This window comes from Lichenostomus cassidix, chromosome 1, assembly GCF_008360975.1.
Source record: "Lichenostomus cassidix isolate B80296 chromosome 1, HeHo_3.0, whole genome shotgun sequence".
Lineage (NCBI taxonomy): Eukaryota > Metazoa > Chordata > Aves > Passeriformes > Meliphagidae > Lichenostomus > Lichenostomus cassidix.
The window spans coordinates 78,168,857-78,190,195 of NC_139479.1; the positions used below are offsets into that span (position 1 = coordinate 78,168,857).

The window sequence follows — 21,339 nt, forward strand, 5'->3', positions numbered from 1 at the left end:
TAGATTTTAAAAAGACTTAATTTCTCATTGGAAAGGTATATACTCTGTAAACTGAAGGAAAGAGCCAAAATGTCAACTACATTGGACATTCCTGTTTCTTAGATTCTGGTGGAATTGCAGGTGCCATGTTATTTCTGCTGCTTGTAAAGCAGGGCAGAAAAACTTAATGGAAGAAATCAGAAATTCCCAGAAAGCTCATCTATGGCTTACCCTGACAAGTCAATTCCTGACAATGTTTGCTCTTTCTGGAACTAGATACAATACACCACCTTGTGTCCCTTCAAAAGAACAAAAACCTTAAAAAAAAAAGCCATGATAAAAAGCCCTTTGCTACAAAAAATGAAAAGGTAAACAGGTGGCCATATAATCCCTTGTCTCATCTTACATGTATTTATCTTCCAACTGGAATTCTGGTGTTTCACATACTGCAGGGGCCATAGAAGGAGTTAGGAGGAATAGCAGTGACATACAAGACTGAGTTACTTTCAAGTTCTTCCTCTGTTTTTCATGAGGAAGGCTCAGGGAAATGAAGTAAGACCCCATAGAGTGGACATGTCACTCCAGCTTCTTCTTTCATTTTTTTTTCCCTGCGTCAAGTTCTCCACAGGACAAACTTTACAGAGACTTTGAGAGGTTATGGGATGTGGAGTGGGATGGTGATCAAGGGAGCTGCCAGAGACATTGGACAGAGGCAGAGAGAATGATGCTCACTTTTTTCTCCAAACCTTTTGAAAATTACTGCTTCCAAAGGTGTTTCCCTACTTTGTTTTTATTTTTTAAATTTACTAAAGCATATATTTATTGTTTAGTTACTTCTCTACATTACAGGTGTCTGTCACACTAGTTAATATTAATACTGATTTGCTTATTCACTACTTTGATAGAGTGAGAATATCTGTTCATCATCTACATTGACATGCACTAGTTTTTGACCAAAATTAATCTATGACTGCAGTGCATGACACATTTTTAAAATTCAATGAATCATGATTTATTGTCATCTTTGGGGAATGTGGGAAATATGTTAAAAGCCTCTGACACAACCATCACAGCCAGGCATGTAAAAATTTTAAACTTGTTAAGATCTTTAGATTCCGTTCCTGGAAGGTTTATTAAGGCATTGATACATTATTAATCATTACAAATATATTGTAGTTGTAAATCAATCACATCAAAAGTGTTTCTAACCTGTGGTCATGGATAAATGTTCACCTACTTGGAGTCACAAAAGAATGCTACATTACTTGAAATAACCATTTATTAGGACATTTATTACACATGCAGAAATATTTACAGCCCTCCCTTGCAGGCAACTTTGAGATTTATTTTTCTGAGACATTTGAACTTTCTTGGTGACAATTTCTGTGAAATTTCTCATGAAGCAATCTCCAGTGTTAGCAGTAGACCCCAGGATGGTGTGGTCACCAGGCAGCTGCTCTGCTTCTACAGTAACCGAGTTTTTGAGCAAACACTCCACACTGTTGCCAGTGAGACAAGGTCAGATCTAAGGGAAAGCTGGTGACAGATTCCAAACAGTAACAACCGGAAAAGACTCTTTTTTCTTCTTTGCTCTATTGACAGATTAGATTGTTACATATAAATAGTTATTTAATGCTGCTGGCTATATCAAGATCTTGCTCCCACCTGAATATTTATTGCTTCTTGGTGAATATGAATCTATTGTTGTGCATTTTACTATTTATTAAAACATTCAGCATTTTCATAGGTATCATTTGATTCTCATTCAAATCAAAAGAATGATATAATAAAAATTTCCCTTTCCATGTAGTATAACCTGCTTTAAACATAATTATTTCTCCTTTTATAACATTGTAATAATTTAATTAGACCTATATGTTCATTGATGCATCTATTTGATTTTTGGTATTATTTAGAGGGTGACAGCCAGGGGTGTGGACAGATTTCAATTACTTTTATACATAACGTTTTCAAACTGTGACATTAATTGGAAAGTGACTTGCAAAGGCATTTAGGTTAGATGTCACTGTTCAAATAGATTGGGAAATCTAATAAAAATCAAACAAACAGTTTCTTTTCCACATTAAATATTCAGGTCTTTTGAACCCTGTATAGTTCGTTATGTTTTCAATATTTGTGAAAATTTGTCAAGAGATTTGGAGAGTTTTTTTTAAAATTCAGCACAGCAATAAAGAATTTCAGGAACTGAGAAAAGCTTTTCTGGATCAGTGGGTCCAGGTTCTCGTGGTACAGAAAGCCATCATGCATCATCCTTTTTTTTAACCAAAAATTTTAAAAGTAGTTTTAATTCAGGCAGAGTTCAGAAACATTCCTCCAATTTGAAGATGAAAACTTATGCATAACCTGTTATATTGACATGTTCTTGCTTTACCTTACATGTATTTTCTGCTCACTGTTTATCTTCTCAGTCAGATACGTCCCAGCTCTTGTTGTGTTAGATTAAACAAGCCCATCTCTGATCTTTCCCCTCAGATTTTCTCTTCCTCTGACTGAAACGACCATTCTTCAAAGTACCCGTTTCTACTGAATTTATCCTTCTTGGCCTGCAGTACACAGGGGTTTAGATGAGAGCTCACTGTGATTTCTGCAGTGCTATCACCACCTTTCTTTCCTTGCTGCCTGATTCACCCAATACTGAAGCTGAATGACACTGGGAGAGCAAAACCTGCCACGCTGTGTTTGCCTGTGACAATCAAAGGCAAAGAATCTTGACAGAAGCTTCTTAATGAATCCACATGAGATGGATGTGGGTGCCTCCAGTGGAGAGAAGACTAATTCTGCTCACAGAGACCCTTCATACTGATTAGTCATCTTTTGGAGATAGACTTTTCCCCTTTGTTTTCTGAAGCAAATATTGCTGAGTTCCATGATCGAGACATTGTACCTGGGAAATGAGTTTCAGATACTAATAGGCAGCTTATTTTGAGATGCACAAGGGGGACTGGGCCATCTACATTTTGCTTTAACTCTCTTTTGGCAGGAGGTGTCCCAGGTATTCCCCAGAGAATGACACAGCCTTGCCTATGGAGAAGCGTGAGGCTGAATGAAAGTGGGAAATAACAGTGCTTTGACACAACTCCTCAGCATCTCTCTTGCTTCCTTGTGCCACATGCAGAAATAAGGACTCTCCAAGTACCTGTTGGTGAGTAAGCAGAGCTGCTCTTACAACTCAGTGCTACCACTCCTACAAACCGTGGTATACCCTGATGTTTATTGCTCCACACACTACCTAACATCTGTATGAAATAGCATAAAAATTTGTAATCCAGTGCTTGGTGTGGTTTAGTCACTTATTTAGAAAGGGCATGAAGGATCTGCTTGAGGGGAGTTAGAAGTACTAAATAGTAGCTGAAAAGGTGTAATCTTTAACTATCAGTCAGATGTGGGCTCTGAGCTTTGCTGCTGGAATAGCTCTTGAATAAAATGCCAGTAGACTGTACCTCCTTGGTTGCTCAGTGTGACCTGGTAAAGACAGTAATAGAAAGAGCACTGCTTAATGCATAACAAAACCCAGACTCTGGATCTGGTATCTCAGGGGGAGACTGCTGCAATAGAACAAGGCAAATTGAGGGTTATTCCGAATAATGGCGACTGCTAGTTCTTACCCCGGGCTTTGTTAGGCTGTTTTCTCAGAGATGGGTAGGATCTGGGCCCTGCTGTCTTACAAAATTACATATTTCAAACCTTTCAAAACATTACACACGACAGTCAACCATTCATATCCATCCAGAAAGGCAAGCCCTATATTTGGAACTTTTTCTTTGCCAAGTATGTAATTTTCCTGTCAGACTAGAATCTTCTTCATACACGTGCATGCACACATACACACATAGAAATCTTTTCCTGTAAACGTTTTTCTTCTGGAAAGAATTACCTTTATTTTCATTTTAGGAATACCCTAAATAGCCTAAACACTTATTTGTCATTACTTAGTGCTATGAGGGAGGTATTAATTATTTACTGCTTCCATTTTTTAGGGGTGAAATGTTTTTGAAGTTGCTTTATAATGTCAGAGATATGAGAAACAGCTAAGTTACAGCTAGGAAGTTTTGGAGACTAAATTTCTTTATTCTGCAATTATAGGGCTTTTATGTCCATTACTTTGAATAATTTCTGCATAGACTAGGTAACAAAGTTCCAATTAAACAAAACAAGACACTACTTTATGCTCACGCAAAGTCCTGAATAGAGCAATAGGAGGAATGGAAATTATAGAAGGTATTCTGGTCACACTAAAAAAAGTACTGCTAAGAATCTCTGTATCAGCCTAATTTCCTATGGAAATTGATTTCTCAGCTGGACTCCTTCAACTGAGGGTGGGTTATCTCTCCTCATTTACACGTCTATTGATCTCAAAAATTAAACAAACAACTCTTGTTCTTTTAACTTTTAGAAATAAAATGTTAGAAGTTTTCATAGTTTTGATATTTTCTTTCTCCTCTTTTCCTCTTCTGGCATTAAATGTAGTAGAATTAAAAATCCTAACAGTTTTCAGTTTTATTTTTTTCATTTTTTTAAACTGAAAAATAACAAAGCAGCTTGGCAAGAGGGAAATGAAACTCTTCTGAGTTCAGAGAAGATAGAGAAAACAAAAAGAAAAAAGGCAGAAAAATTATTAAAACTCCCTGTGAAACTTTATTCTACTGAAGTTTTTGTTCAACAAATCAAAAATCTTCTCTTTTCTCCCCTTCTCATGGAGAAGTCTGCTAGATGTAAAAGCTGCAAGTCTCAGTGTGCATCTCTCAGTCTCTCTTTTCTACGTGCTCTTCTGTATGTTTTTCATGCAGGAGAGATCTAAAGTGTCTCCAATCAATGTGGAACAAATATGACAGAGAAGGAACCTTTGTTCTACTTTTAGTTAGAGAAGAAGAGTCCCTCTGCTGGTCTCTTCCACTTTCAGGGCTGCAATATCTTTTTGACCTTCAGCTGCACTTGGGAAGAGCAAGAGAGCCATAGGATAAGATCATTTACCATTAGAATAATAGACCTACACGTCTAAAGATGCTCTGACAAAATTGTTCTCACGTAATTCCAATGATCTCTATTTTTAGACCATTATTAGCTTTTAAGTCTTAATTGATGCCAGATGTGTCCATCATGTTACCTGTTATATCATCTGGCTGACAATTTAGAAGTAATATAATGGGACGTAAAAGTTTAAAATTAAAGACCGCTTAATGGTACTTAATGTATAGATCTAAAAATAAGAAATCTCAAGGAAAAATTAATACCAGCTGGGCTAACTCATAAAAGACCTGTACCATCAACCATGGATATGTCTAAAAAATTGCTGTACTTTTACAAAGAGACCAAAGCAGTAGCTGGTGTAAATCAGTACAGGTCCAGTTACTTCAGCAGAATGAATGCAGCATTGGCACAGACTCTTATCCTTTAAACAAGGTGTCAAGGTCCTACTAGAAATGGTTTACATTATGTAGTTCTACTTCTGGGCTTACAGCCTAGTAAGGCTGTTGTTCTCCAAACAACTAAAACAATTCTCTTTGCTCTAGAAAGCTTCACCATCTGAACAAGGAATAAGTTTGAAAATAAAAGTAGTTAAAGTGTACAAAACTCCAAAACTGAAGATGCAGCCTTAACTTAGCAGCTTTATCATGCTTCTGATTCAATTGCTGCAGATCTCCTGCAGGTGGTCTACAAGATTTGGTAGTAACTTGAAAGCACACTTAAATGTGTCCTCAGGCCATGAAGAGGGCTGCAGTTCTGAGAGATACAGCTTATTAGCATCCAGACTGTATGCTGAGGGCACATTCACACAATTAAATGAGTGTGGTCTTTGGCCCCCTTGGCCAAGTTCCCATAGATGAAGGCAGGTTGTCCATCTGCATCCACACTGCCTTGCACTCGGACTTGAGTCTCCTCTGGATGATGTTTGATGCCCCTGTAGCCCTGCAGCGAGGTTACTCTTCTGCATATTCACACTTTGGGGTAATGTAATGGTGTAAGAGCTGGTTCTGAGCTGACTGGGATGGTGTCCTCAGTACATGTTGTTCCATGTTGTCAGCTGGACACATGGCTTAAAGGCACTTGGGAGCTGTCAGCCTTTCTCCCCTGAAGAGCAAAAACTGGTGCAGTCTTACCCCCACTGTGTTCTGGGACCTGTGCTGGGGGGTTGAGTTCTTTTTCTTCTTCAGGTATTGCCTGGCAGAGAGCTTGCTGGGATTTTTCCAAATATCTTTGGCAGACCAGAATTAGCACCATAATCAGAACCACATTCTTGCACACTTCAAGCTTCAGGAAAGCCATCAGGAAAATAAGGCTTCAAAACCATCTCAGTACTTGAAATGGACCAAAAAATACTTGACTGTGAATTTTGGGCCTAAATGGAAATTAATCTATTTTAAAAGTCTGTTATTGGGTAAGATGACATGCAAATACAAATCTTTGAAAGCACTGGTTGTGTGTATATACCCAGTGTGACCACTCTGACAATCTTACACGTTTTATGGGAATTCCAAACCTCCAGTCTTCAAATCACACCTATTGACTTACTTTACCTTTTTTTATTCCAGACACTAGTTACTGAAAAACAAAATAGTTATTGATCCTGTGAGAGTCAGGTCCTGCTATATTCTAATGGAAAATGATTTTAAAATTGCCATTAATTATATTAACTTCATTTAAGATTGAAATTAATGTATTTAATTCCATTGGTTCCAGGCCTAAAATGAAGTTCCTTCAACAGCTTTGTTAGAACAATGAATGAGGAAAAGAGAACTGTGATAATTAAAAAAGGCACAGTCACTGTGTATCAGATGAGTCTCATCAAGTCAAGCACTAACTTGACAAGACATTTTCATCTGGAAATACTGCAGTTATCTTTGTTGCATTTATCTTCTACTAATTACTTAGGCCAGTGAGTTTTGTCTGGTTCAGGCAAATTTGCAAAGAAAAATAATTACTTAATCTGTTTCCTTTCATATTGCCAATTCCACAGTTAATCAGATGGGCAATGCCTTTCCCCACAAATGTGGAAGGTTCTGCTTCAGAACTAGTATCAGAAGATTTTTATCAGAAATGGAAATATAAACCCCAGACTTTTGCCAGGGTAATTAGAAGAATAAACAGGCTTAATAATTTTAAAGCAAAAAGATCTAAAGAATAAAATCTTTCCCCAGTACTGAAGCTCCTTCACATTTTAAAACTTGGATGCATAGTGTCAGCTTAACTTGTGAATGCTCTTTGTTGTCTGCCTCACCCAAACACTGCAAGACTTCAAATAAGCTGCAAAAATGCAGTGGCTGAGTGAGAAGTGTCCCCTCATTAAAGCACTGTCAAATTATTCCTGTCTGCTTGTGCTTCTCCGCTGCTGGGTGACATGATGCTGAAGCAGCAACAGAAGACTCATCTAGCCCAATACAAGTCAAAAAATAAACTATTTTAAAAATTCCTTCACTTTTTAGGCTAAACAGAGCTTCACACTTCCAGGTTCAAACAAGCTTCACTTGTTAAGACGAGTAAATCTAAAAATATATTTTAAAGGATTCTTACTGGCCTGAAAACATAAATAACTATTTGGATCTTCAGCTGCTTTTAGATGCCTCATTCTTGTATTGTCCTTACAGTTTCAAACAAGCTAAGATACGTAGATATTGGTAGATAGTACACATTATGTGCTATGTAGCATATGTTATATATTATATAGCTGAAATGCAGTCAAGGCTACCAAGAAGTGAAAAACTGCATTCACTAATATCCTGGGTGAAGAATCTGGCCACCCCAGAAACTCCTTCAGGGAGTTGCTACAGCAAAATTGACCAATGTCTACATAGAAAAAACACATGTAAATAGTATGAACTCTTCCTACAGTAGAATTGGTCTCATAGGATCATCTTATTGTCATTTATGATAGGAAGAGGATGTTTCTTACGCAGTGCCATGAGTGATGGATTTTATGTGTGCTTTGGTGGTCATGCAGCAACACAGGCCAGCTGGCTATGTGAACATTATACAGCTTTTACAGTTTGCTTAAAGGCTACTGTTACAGTTCTTTTCTATGATTCGTTTGTAATTTCTTTTTAGTGGCCAAATTACTCTTTCAGAAAGTGGATTTATACCCCCAAAGCTTCCCCTACAGTAGCTCACTAGTGTACACATGCATAAGTGAAACTCTGGACAAACAATTTAAGTTATGCATGAAGATGTTTTATGGACAGCTTACAAGGGATGCTTGCTGCTGGCCAGACTTCTCCAGCCTTTTTCCCTTTTCCTTTTGTACACTGCTGTCCCTTCTCAGTCTGTTCCACTTTCTTTGACTGCTGCAGGCTCAAATAGGGCTGTTAAGCAGTTTTTGATACCTTAGCAGCCTTGTTCAGAACTAGCTCAGGTACCTCTCATGCCACTGAAGTATGTTTTTGATACTGAACTAGTGAACTCCATGGGAAGGGCTTAAGCAATTTCACCTGGCTATCAGTATTATTTCAGTTCTAGTACCTCCTATCTGGAGAAAAGCTGCCCTCTTACATCTTTTTTGTACTCTTCTAAAATGAGGACAAATAAAGAGACAAAAGAATATGTAAGAGAAAGAACGTATCCCTGGAAGGCAGTGAGCAGCTCTTCTTTTTGCAATCCAAAAGCACTTTGCAGTCCTCACTGGGCTTCTCCTGAAAAGCTCTTAAAATTAAGATCTGACTGCCAGGATTTGTCAGAAGGGAACAGTATAACCTACCACACACTTCTCTGTCTCACAGGATTATCAGTTCATGCATCCTTTGCTGGCAATCAAGCTCTTGGCTTGGGTGGGTTACTTGAACTATAGTCAGGGGTTGGATAACAAAGCAGTAGGAAGGATGAGAACAGATGATTCTCATGTGCATGTGCATATCTGATGTACAGTGAAGCAGCCTGGAGCCCTTCCCTTATTCTCTGTAGAAGACAAAAGACCCATTCACCAATATTCCCTGCCTGACTGTTTTTACTTTGATTTTAACTTGAGGTATTACTTCACAAAGCTGTGGCCATGTGGTATGTTCTGGCAAGGAGCACATGCTAACACTGCACATTAACTCCAGGAGGTCTCCAGCAGCCCTGCTCCGACAGATGCAGCATTCATCACTGGCACTCAGGCTCTCCTCCTGGCTTTGGCTCTACCAGCTCATGCTGCATGCAAGCAGCTGTGCCTTCTGGGCATCAGACTTCTCAGTGGTGTTAATTAAACCCTACGGGCCAACCTATGTCAATATAATTTCATTCTATCCCATTCTAAATATGGTCAATAAATAGTGGGCAGGAAAGGATTTTTTATTCTGAAAGGGGTCAATGAGAGAAATAATTTGAGCATTGCCCCCAAGAACAGCTGGGAAGGAAATGACATTGCCATTATTGGCAGATTTCCACCATTCATCTGTATTAGCCATGTGTTGGCTTTTGTCAATAAGATTTTATTTTTGTCCAGTTCTTCCTTATAGATATTGGAATCGTTTACAGCCTGCTAGGCTACTGTGAGACATATTTAGAAACACAATTAGTGATCCTAAGGCTCCATTCCTCTGTCCCCAAGGGAACTCCATTGAAAATGTTTCAGGTTTAGGACCATGCAGCAAAATAGCATGGCTTATCACATCAGGGGAAACATTTTCTGCAAATAAACAGAAATTTAAAAAATAGTCAGTGAAAACTGCATTTTCCCCGGGGCACAAAGAGACAAATGATTATGTGGCCAGTGTTGTAAGAAATGTGCTTCCAGAAAGGAAGCAAGAACCAAACAGAACTAAAATGCAAAAGCTACATAAAAACTTGGTTTCCATTCCATGTTAGTCTGGAAGATTGTATTTTAAAAATGATCTGTCCAAATAGCTTCTCACCTAACTTTTAATGAATATTTGTACTATATCTAACCTACAAGGAGTTTTAAAACATAATACAGAGGACTGAATAGCACTGCTACAGCATGACTCTTCTACCATCGGTGCTCTTCAACTTGTCCCCTGTGTGCCCTTCAGCTCCAGGTGAAGTCAAAGTACAGAGGTAAGAGCCTAGGCTGTTGTGACCTATCTACTGCAGACCTTCTGCTGGTGAAAGAACATTTACTAAGCATTAAACAACATAGTCTGTCATGAACCCACGATTTATTTGGCCCACTTAATTTGGAATGACAGTTCTCACTGTTTAGAATAGAACTCGACATTTTGTCATTTATTTCTAGGAAGGGTGTGGTAGATGTACCAGGGAAATATTTCTCCAGATTTTCCACACTGCATGCTAAACACACTGTCTTTGCATTTGTAGAGGAGATATTTTAATTTAGAACTAGATTCCTTAACCTGTTTTCATTGTTTATAACCCCCCATTTTTTCTTAATGAAAAGACAGGCATTTTTTTCAGCACGCTTGATTGTGAAATTGAAGTGGTGCTGTTCTGTTTCTGAGGATAATGTTACTTTGTCTATTTCCACTGCTTTTATTGATTTAAGGGATCAGTTCCTTCCATTGATTTACTTAAGGGATCATATCCTTGAAAAGAGGGAGGATCCTCTTTGATTCCTGCAGGACCTGAAGTTCCTTACATTGCTGTGCAATGTTCCCATGCCGTCCCACATGGAACAAGATTATCTTTGGTTGCTGAAGTTTTGTAATACAGAGCTTTTTTTTTTTTAATAAGAAGAGTGTGTGAATGGCCTGGGGCTGTTGCTGAGTGTCACCTACCTGCTTGCTTCTTCCTGAGTTTTGTATTTCAGGAGTGGCAATGCTGACTTACCTGCACTCTGCGTTCAAGAAAATGCTGATCAAAGAAATGCAGTCTCACATGTACATTTGACTCTTCCCACTTAGCAGACTGGGATAATCTTCCAGGAGGAAGCAGCAAGGGAAGAAATCTCACTACTTTATGACTGAGCTCAATATGTTTGCAAATGGCATTAAAGTCCATTTCATGACTGCAGGTGGCCTAAATGGCTGGCTGATCCCCTGGCCTTGTAAAAAAAAGGGGAAAAAAAAAAAAAAAAGGAATCAGGGGAAGGAAAAAAGGAACACAGTTTATTGACTTGGGAACAGTTTTGTTCACCACCTGCATCACATTAGCACTTTGGGATAAACTTATCTTGATGCTTATGATCCCATTGCAATCACTCCAGACCACTGATGACAGAATAGGGTCCTTACTGCTGTCGCCAAATGGCACCAGAGAGTAACACAGTTAAGAGCTCTTTTCTTCCACATTAGACATTTGCCATTTTGGTGTAATTTTCACGATTTAATTACTATAATGGGAGCCATGACAGTATTTCATTAGTACTGTTCCTTAACCAGAAATTGCTCAAGGAACACAGCATTACTAAGCAGCCATAGCAGCTAAGAGTGAACAGTACCATTTTTTGTTTGGTTATGTCTTCATTCTGTAGGGATTAAACCCATTGGAATATTAGCAAAGAAACTGGACCAGTTATGGCTGAACATACATAAAAGCAATTAGAAACAAAAAAATCCCCACCCTTTATCTTTAAATAAAGGCAAACATTTATTAAGTAAGCATCACTCACACAAATGCCATTGAAACCTCCAACTAGTTTTCTTCCAGAAAAGTATTCAAATACATGCTTTGGAAGTGCTATTGGCTTATATAAAACATGTTCTGTTTTTATCCTGTCCTGCTGTATCTAAACAATATTTAGGCATGTTCTCTCTATCTAGAAATATTTAGGCTTTTTTCTCCCTGCTTAGAATTTCCCCCTCTTCTGAGATCAACAGTGTACTGGAATAAAGACACTTGTCTTGATTATTAAATGGTAAACCAACCAAGTCTTACAAGTTCAAGAATGGATACAACAATTGGTATATTTATTATTGACAACTCATTGCTGAATGGAAACTAATTCCAAGATCAGGCACTACCTGAAAATTTTGTTTTTTCAGGACTGCTTAAAATTATCTGGATGGTTATGCATGGATGTTGCAAAGGGATCTTTATGGTGTTGCAGAATATTTAGAAGGGTTATGCTAACTAGTGCTGTTACTTGCCTACCCATTTCTCCTGCTCCGACTGTCCTGAGTTTGAGATGGAACAGCTCAAGACTTAGAGATGTATAGTTCCTGCACAGAGACATTCTTTGCAGAATATGTGCATAACTAAACTAGTTATTAACTTTTTCAAGCAGAAGAAAGGCACTGAGAAGGGCATGTACACAGCTCTTCACACACTGCTTATCAACGCTGTGTTTGCCACACCACCATTGCAAGCAGCACAGATGAGAACCGTGTTTTGATACAAACAAATAGCACACCATCTCTAACATCTGCTTTCCAAACTACCCTCAGTGGACCGATGAGCATCTTACTGTTTACACCAGAAAAATAAAATAGTCTCCTGCATCAACACAACCAGTAATACCCAAGAGTGTAATGTAAATTAATCCAATATGTAACCAAGACAAAGACTAAGGTCATAGTACCTTCATAGTGATAAAAGGAGTTAAAAGTCTTTGGAACTAATTGTTTAGAGGCAGTTAGTTTAATAGAGTATAACATAGTGATATATTTTGTGTGGAATTATCATTGCTTATCTATATTTGCACTACATTACACATCAACACAAAACCATTATCATCACTAGAAAATCAGATGCCATTTAGACCGGCTTCAGCACCTAACAAGTTATGTGCTTTGGATACAAACTAAATGGGCTTGACATGTGCAAAATAGCTTGATAACTATATGCTATCTTTGTGTAGAAACCACACTAAAGACCCTCATTTGCTGAACTCTGCAAGGATCTCTTATTTTGCAATTGATCTCAACACAAAACTACTACCTGAGACGAATATACAGCTGGGACTTTGCTGCCAGTGAGACTTCAAACTCTGCCTCAGGCACAGCACCAGTCACACCACGGCCTCCACTGTAGCATGGTGTCTAGAAGCACTCAGTTTCTGGAAGAATAGTTGTTTTCAGTGGTAACAGGAAAGCATACCGTGATGGTTTTTAGCACACTTTTATTTTTTTTTTTTAAACAACATCTTCTCCCAAGACCTAGCTCTGGCCTTTGCCTAGTACAGATTTACAAATTTGCACATCCATCATTCAGTAGTAGAAATGGGATTCAAGACTCTTTGGGTTTTAAGGATATTTTGCTTGGGGACTCTGCCTGAAGTATCATTTATTAAACAAATATGGTTAGCATTTATGATGATAGTGTGTTATTTCCCCAAACTTGCTTGATTACGCTTCTGCCTTGGATCAGCTATGATAATATTTATTCTAATGGGATCTCATTAATTTCAGTGCAGGAAATAATTTCTAAATTAACTGTCTCAAAGTCTTATTTATGCATATATTTATCTATAGAACTATTTATAAAAATGGTTTGGCTCAAATAAATATAAGATTCTTTATTAATTCATATATCTGTCCATATTAGTATTTCAGGCTTTTAGATCTGTCACTCTTTAGAGCCTCACACCAAAATTACACAAGTTGTGGGAAGGCTTCCATTATCTTTGTCAGACTTTGGATCAAACTACCTATGGTGAAGCTCCTTTAGATCATACTGAAGGTAGAAGAGAATAAGGTTTATAAAAGAAACTGAGAATCAGTCCAATCCATTCACAAAGCTGCGATTTAACTTTTAAAGCAGAAATAGATCAAGTGAGATCTATTGCAAAGTGAAAAAATGGGCTGGTTTTGGAATTAAATTTAATTAGGTAATTCCTTGGGGGGTTTTAGAAATTTTAGCATATAATTTCCAGTCTGTACTTTTGTTTATTTCAGGCTGGTTGTACTTCAGATAGTACTTTTTTAATCAGGACACTTGGTGCATTTAAGGATGAGTAGCTATAGGGCTCTGCAAATTTCCAACCTTTTGTGCATTCACATATAATAATTCAGTATTAATTCTTTACATACCAATGGTACACTAGTAACTCCTCTAATTGTCTAAGTAAAACACATTTTATCTTTATGCATAGTCTTCATGAGGTATCCATCCTAATTAGGACTGGTTAAAAGTGCTGGACAAATTCTCAGAGTTATTAGTCAGAGCCCCTTGGAACTGAAATTAACTAAATGGAGCTAAGTAATTAATTAAATAATTGTGCTGATTAGTTAATTAACAAACTAACTTTTAGAGACAATTCATGGCCAAGTTGAATGGGGTTCTGAGCAACCTGGTCTAGTGGAAGGTGTCCCTGACCATGACAGGGGGATTGGAACTGGGTGATCTTTATGGTCCCTTCCAACTCAAACCATTCTATGATTCCATTATTCTATAATTTGTTGGCTTTATCAAGGAAATGCTTCCCTATACCACTACTCCATAAAGATCTTGAACACAATTCTTTACTCAAAAATAAACACTGCCAGGGAATTTTTGTTGCTTAATTAAAGAATAGCAAGACAAATAAGAAATTAATTCTAAATTTAAATTTCAGTATTTCTTTGCATTCTTAGGAGAGAGGAGGATTTTTTATGCACAACTGTTCCTAATGCTGGTAGAACTTTTGAACTCTGCAAGCTGCTTGCTGCAGAAAAAAAATGCAATCTGATTTCTGCAGCCCACGATGAGGGGAAGCTCTTTATAGAAGCTCATGAAACTCTAGAGCTTATGTATGTAGGGAAACATTATTTAAACTTTCAGTCTGCTTCTTTTATTTCCCTGCAACATGGATGTAGCCAAAGGCAATGCCTGTAGTACCATGTTAAATTACTTCTTTTGCACAGGGGCCAACTTTCAAGCCCTTTTCCCCTTCAAAATAGTGAGACTATTTAATTGAGAATGATGCATGGCATATGCCAAGTCCTAAATTATGCCTGGGAGTTGTTTAGGAAACTTTGAGCATAAAAATACCCCAGGCTCTATCCAAACAATTAAATGGTATAAACAATCACTTGCTGTGTCTAAAGACTGTGCCCAGGCTTTGTTTAATTTACTGTTATTGCTAGTACATGCTGGCAATATAAAGTATCTCAGGCTTTATCAATTCTGAGCTGTGCTTAGATGCTGAATATAATCCAGAAGTAGATAGGTCCTATATGGAAATAAACTCGAAAGGAGGTATTTCCTTCTTAAGTACTACAAACACCTATCGACTTGAGATAAATGTCAACATATTCTCCTGTGGGATAACTCCCTGCTTTGTATTCTGCCTGCTATACTCCCCAAGAGGATGGATGATTAATATTTATAGATGTCCTATAAAAGAAATAATCCCAAATGAATACGAAGCCAGCTACACCAAGGCTGGTCCTGGGCCCTCTTATCCCCTAGCAGCATCTCTGCTTTGCCCTCCCTTCCCCACGTACAGCACTTTCTACACTACAGATGCTGAGTGGTATTTCTAGTTGCAGCCTTCCCTGTCCCAAAAAGAACACACGGCTGCTTTTTGGGAGCAGAGAGGAGCCAAACTCTGCTGTTTGGCATCCTTGCCACACCTCCTTGCTGCAGCTCTGGCGGTGTGAGCCACACTCACACAGTCAGTGCCACTCTTTATTCAGGTGTTGCAGCTACAGACTCTGCCTCTAGAGATGGCTTGTGCAAAACAGGAGGCTCATAGTTGGAGGGAGGGAATTCCTTGTTCACCAGAGGTTTTCAAGGCATGACTGGACAGGGTCCTAATCTCATGGAGGCTCCCCTTCCCATGAAAGGCTGGACCAGATAATCTTTGGAGGTCCCTTCCAGATTCTGTGGTTGTTGCAGGATGTAAACTCAAGAGTCTGTGCTCATCCTTGGGATTTTACTGTTTTTGTTTCAGTGTACTAGTTTTTTCCTTACATGTCACTGTTCTGGAGAGACTTTTCCAGACAAGATTTTAACCTTGATGGAGATGAGAAGTAAGCTTTCTGTTTTAATATTGGCAGTGAAAGGTTTGTGAACACAACTTCCTTACAGGGCCTAAACTCATTGAGATAATAGAAGAATTCCTCATTCAGATTTGTTTTTTTAATCTCCTAGCTCTGAAGATCCTGTACTGACTTTTGAAGGAACCAACAACATTTGAGAAACTGAGTTAACCGAAATTACTCAAAAAAGTTATGCAAAGTTATTCAGAAAATTCTGCAAACGTGGGTTATGTTCTTACATTATTCTACTGCAGACAAGATTCTTACTTGTTCAGTATCTTTAAAAAAAATAAAAATCTGAATAAACTATTTAGTGCATGGATGTAGCCGCTAGATGGGAGGCAAGAGCTGGTTAGGAACGGGGAGTTTGAATTGGAGATGCATTTAGGGAGCTCCTGTCAGCTCCCGCTACCAGCTGTGACAAGACACACTGGAGCTGCACACTTAACACAACTGGGATCACTTTTGCCAGTGTACACAGGGAGGTTATTCACTGAACTCCAAATTTTTTTTATTAATTGATAGTGCTGGTGATGAACTGTTGAGAGAGAGGGATATTTTAAAAATAACTGTGTTAATTCTTTGCCTCCAAACAGCTTTGCCTTAGGAAATTCTTCTCTTTCATCTGCAGTGCTGATGGAAAGGCTCATTGTTCACATGAACTCATCTACATGAGGTCTATTACAAATAAAACTGCCAAAGGCTTTTATGGGACAGAAGTGGTATTAGCCTCTATGTTAGGAGGATGAAATGCAAGTCCTTACAATGGCACAGAATTTCTATGTAGCTTTAGGCAAGGTGCTTTTTTTTTTTTCTCTGTATTTCAGTTCTGCCTCGGCTTCTTTTTTTTTTTCCTATTGAAGTGGCATATAATGGAATTTCCTGTCTTCCCCAGTGGAGATTAACACTGTGTTAATCATAAGACTGTGCTGTCATAATAGTACACAATATAGAAATGTCTTTGAGCAATTCGTGGATACATTTTTTAATAAGAAAAACTCTCAATTTTTCAAAGCTTTGTGTGGCTTCGTATATTTAACTTTAGCCAGGATAACAGGAATCTGATCCAGCCTGTTACCTAAAACTATTTGTAAAAACCGACCAAAGTAAAAAATAAAGAAAGGGAATAATTTGAAACAAAAAGACACACTAATATTAGCCAAAAGAGGCATGATTTGAGTAATCAGAGAACTAAGCTGATAATGTAAGAAATTAGGAGCATCAGATGAATAAAGTACGAAAAAAAAGCAGTTGAACTCTAGACCCTTTGCTGAAGCTTTTAATACAGTGACACAAACAGTATAAATTGAACCTCTGACAAATGACTTCTGTAACATCCTGGCTGGACCTGGAAGTGCAATCCAGTACGAATATGCTTTCACATCCCATCTTGGGAGTTACAGTAATTTCATTGAGACAGACAGAGGGATGGAAAAGATCCCTCATATCCAGCTTTACCAGCTTTGGTAATGTCTTAATATTAGATCTGGAGCTTCTTTTGCCTTTTTCTCCCACTTGTACCTTTTTTTCTGTATTTTATTCTTATCCTTTTTTTTCCCCATCCTTTAGCCAAGAAAGTGTGTATAGCAATGCTGCTGGCAGGGTTTCCCTGCGCACAGAGCAGCTGATTGAATCATACTAACATTCTTCAAAAAAAAGGAACAAATAAGAACACCAAAAGTAAGAATCTATACACCAAGTCCTTGTTGGAGTCTGGCTGCCTGTGCTCAAGGCCAGCTCTGACGTGGCCTCATTGGGCCCTGCCCTTGGCTTTTTGTGGATGCTACTCTGCTGACTTGCTGGCCTTGCTCTGCTCTTCTGGCTGGGTGCTGCAGGATGGGGCAATGTCAGGGGGGTACTGTCCTGTCCCTCACTGTCACCTGCACCTTATGCCTCACCTGCTCCTGCCACACCCTCATACTGCATTTTCCATCCTTGCTGCTTTCCTTGCTACTTCTTTCTCCTTTCGAATATGTGTCTTGATTTATCCTCAAGAAAACAAGACAGCAACACTAACAACTTCAGACCATCTCTCAATTAAATCGTCTTTCATCTTCTCCCGACAAAGGACGATCTAAATGAAGGCCAAATGTGGAGAGTATCTATTTAAAAAAACCCTCTTTTTTACAAACGAGAAAGGCATTAAACCATGTTGGTAAAATTAAGACTTCATCCATATTGTCACTATCATTCCTTTAAGAAGTTTTAATAATGTTTACCATGACATGAAGCAAGCCCAAATCTCAAATTTTGACTCAGATCTTCCTATCATGTAATATTCTAATATTAGCCTCAGGCTGATTCTCACCAATGCTTTTAACTTCTGTACCCATTTGGCCCACCAAAAATACCATAAAATTGATTATTTATAAAAAAAACCCAAAACCAAGCACTAAGGACTTTTCCCTGTCTGAGAAGGTACTTTATCCAGTCACACTGAAAAGATTGGTAAAATATCTTGCATACCTGTTGCTGAAATTGTGCTTTAAATGTGATACATGGAGAAGGTGGATTGTGCTTTGGAGAAGTAGGAGCATAATCTGGCAGACCAGATATAAACTTGAGCTTCCAGAGTTCAATCCCCCAACACGTACAATCCAGTCTTCCACTCCAGATATTTTAGCAGTTGCCCAGGTGCAATCCTGTGTTAACAGTAAAGGTTGGCATCCCCGAGCTCAGCACTGCAACCCCACTGTTCAGTGCTGTTCATTATTTGCTGCTGCCCAAATTCAGACAAGTGTGTCTGCATCCCCAAAAGGAATAAGTGCCTTGTCTGACCCTGGAGCTCTACCTTTAACAATGGAGTAGAGGTTTGAGCTTGATTAAGGATATACGGAGATGTCCCAAAGGAGCTGCTGTCCTCTGCTGTACTTGGGACATCTAGGAAGGACAAGGCAGCCACTTCTGTTACATGACCCACTGTGCTGCTAACACAGGAATGTTAGCCCATGTTAAAAAGCCTTCTGTGTCCTCAGTACAGAGTTTTAATATCTTCATGGAGGACTCAATAGAATTTAAAGCCCAGGTACTTTTTGACTCTGCATTCAGATATCCTCTCTCTCTCCCCAGGTTCTTAAACCAGCTTTATTATATAGTGAAGGGGGGATTTGTCCAGGATAACTTCCTATCCCAGCAATATTTGGTCTCCTCTGCTTCTGCCTGTTGTTTTCTACATTGACAGCCTTTCATTTGCAAAATCATACAGTGGCTTGGGCTGAAAGAGACCTTAAAGATCATATCGTTCCAATCCTACTTCTGGCTAAAAATGTGACAAACTACCACATACCCAGAACAGAGATATATAAATAGACATTGCTCATTTTCTTCTCTCCCCTCTGCTGTGCAAGATGTGAGAGTCTCCATGGAGTCTCAGGATGCTTCCTTGGCCTGGATTATCCCTTAAGAGCAGAAGCATTGTGCTGAATGGGGGAACAATTTACACAACACTTTAATTTGTGAAATGCAGTTGAACTGCTATTAATTATAGTGATGTAGTGTACAGAGGGGAAGTTGACTCAGACTGAGTGAACTGAGCAGAAATCACATCCATAGTTTCCTTAAAGCCTCCCACTGCTGTGCCACTAGAACCAGCTGGTAAATGTCAGCAGCTAATATTTCTGTTTTCATACTGTCTTAATTTGTCTGAACAAGCCAAAGTAAAAATAACTATGTCCCATTTTCATTTGTGGTTATCACTGGGTCTGCTGCTATGGAGCAAGCTGTGACTGAAAAAGGACATTGCAGGCATTTTTACTGGGAGTGGCAGGGAGAACTGGATTCAGAAGATTCTGACATAAATTTCTGTGCCCATTGGCTACAGCAGACATGGTTAACCCCTCACCCTGGGGTGAGCACAACATTGCTTTACATGAGAAAGAAGCACCTTGCACAGCAAGCATCTGTTTTCTCTCTCCACCTTGCCCATGCTCTGCTCTTGTTCCACCAACAGACCAAGGAGATTCTGCACTTCTTGGCTCCTTCAAGAACCACCTGCTTGCTGATCCCCTTTTCAATGCATCCATACCAGCGAACAAATTCTGCACTTGTAACCAAAACAGGGCATGATCCCTTTTTTCTGAGCATGAGGTAAGATCCCATATACTTAAAGTTCACCACCCTCCAAAATGAGATTGCCACATCCAACCTTGTTGGGAATGGTACATGCATCAGCTGTGCCTGTGAAAGTGCTCAGCTCCAAATCATGCCAGGTTTTTGATTGGAATTTAATATAGATTATCACAGAATAGTGATTTTACTCACCATCTAATAACCTTACTGGTATAGTCAGTCTATATGCCTATTTTTTGGGGTATGTAGCCTACCCACAACCAGGACTGGCACACATGCACCAGAATATCACCTTTTTGATTTCCAAGCCATAATTGTCCCTTGCTAATTAATAGCTGTCTCTGCCAAAATTTTCCTATTTAGAATATAATTTGGTGATGTAAATTGGTGGATTTCCAAATAGATAGGTATGTGTACATGTACATATATATGTATTATTTCCAGACTGTATGTAATCCTTTGATGCAAACCAACAGAGGCAAAGACCTTACTAGAAGCAGGGATCTTACCAGGAGCAGCCATGGCTTCCATGAAGAAGTAGCTCTTTGTCTCCTTAGTTCCTCTTTGTAGACTCACCTTTGTTTAACTGTAAATGCTTTGCTATTTTGCTGCTCACATCAAGTTTATCTCAGAATTTTCTGCTGAGAAAGGAGGAGGAAGGAATAATGAAAAGGGTTAGCAAAAGGAAAAAAAGGGATAAAGTTAATGGTGTAATTTCTTTTTATGTTACATACAGAACTGCAACTGTAAATGGGTACCAGTCCACAGCTAAGTATAGTACTCAACATTAAATTGTTATGAATTATTATTTACCTCAGTCTAAATGTGCAGCACTGGTAAAAGATGGATATGCTCATTATTTTGAAAATGTCTTTGTGAAATAAAAAACAGAATGAAGTTCTGTTTAGAAGAGGACGTGTTCGCTGTATTGACAAAGTCAGTACTCCAGAGGAAGACAATGTTGTCAGTGAATCCTTTTGTTCTGGTAAATGCTTTATTTATGGGGTTTAGGATGGAGTTTTATGCAACTGACAATTCAAAAGCAAACATTGCAGTCAACAAAGAGTTAGATATTTAAGGAGAAAAATGGTTTTTTGTCAGGTTATAGTGACAATTGCAGTGTAGCAGAACTTCTCTGTGAATGCAAGACACCATTTCATTGTGTTAAGAGAAAGATGAAACAATGGCTGATAATTTGTGACATTGACAATTCATGAATCAAATGCACTGTCTATGACATGGAAAGTAAGTGAATTTTTTACTCCTCTCCTTTACCCTCATCCTGGAAGTTGAGTCCAGGAAGAAAAGAAGGGTGGGAGAAAGTTGTTTTTAGATTTTTTTTCTTATTTCTCATTATCCTTCTCTGTTTCACTGGCAATTAATTAAATTAATTTCCGCAAGTTGAGTCTGTTTTACATATGATGGTGAAAACTGAGTGACCTCTTCCTGTCCTTAACTCACTGACCTTTCATCATATTTTCTCTCC

General features: G+C 38.5%; 1 long non-coding RNA gene across 1 annotated transcript in view; it reads left to right on the plus strand.

Moving 5' to 3' along the window:
- The window catches only part of LOC146444992 (uncharacterized), a 43,676-nt gene extending 39,341 nt beyond the window's left edge, over positions 1-4,335 (plus strand). Inside the window, exon 3 of the long non-coding RNA XR_014853194.1 lies at positions 2,981-4,335. This is a non-coding gene — a long non-coding RNA (uncharacterized LOC146444992). The remainder of the gene's footprint in view (positions 1-2,980) is intronic.
- The last annotated feature ends 17,004 nt before the right edge of the window (positions 4,336-21,339 follow it).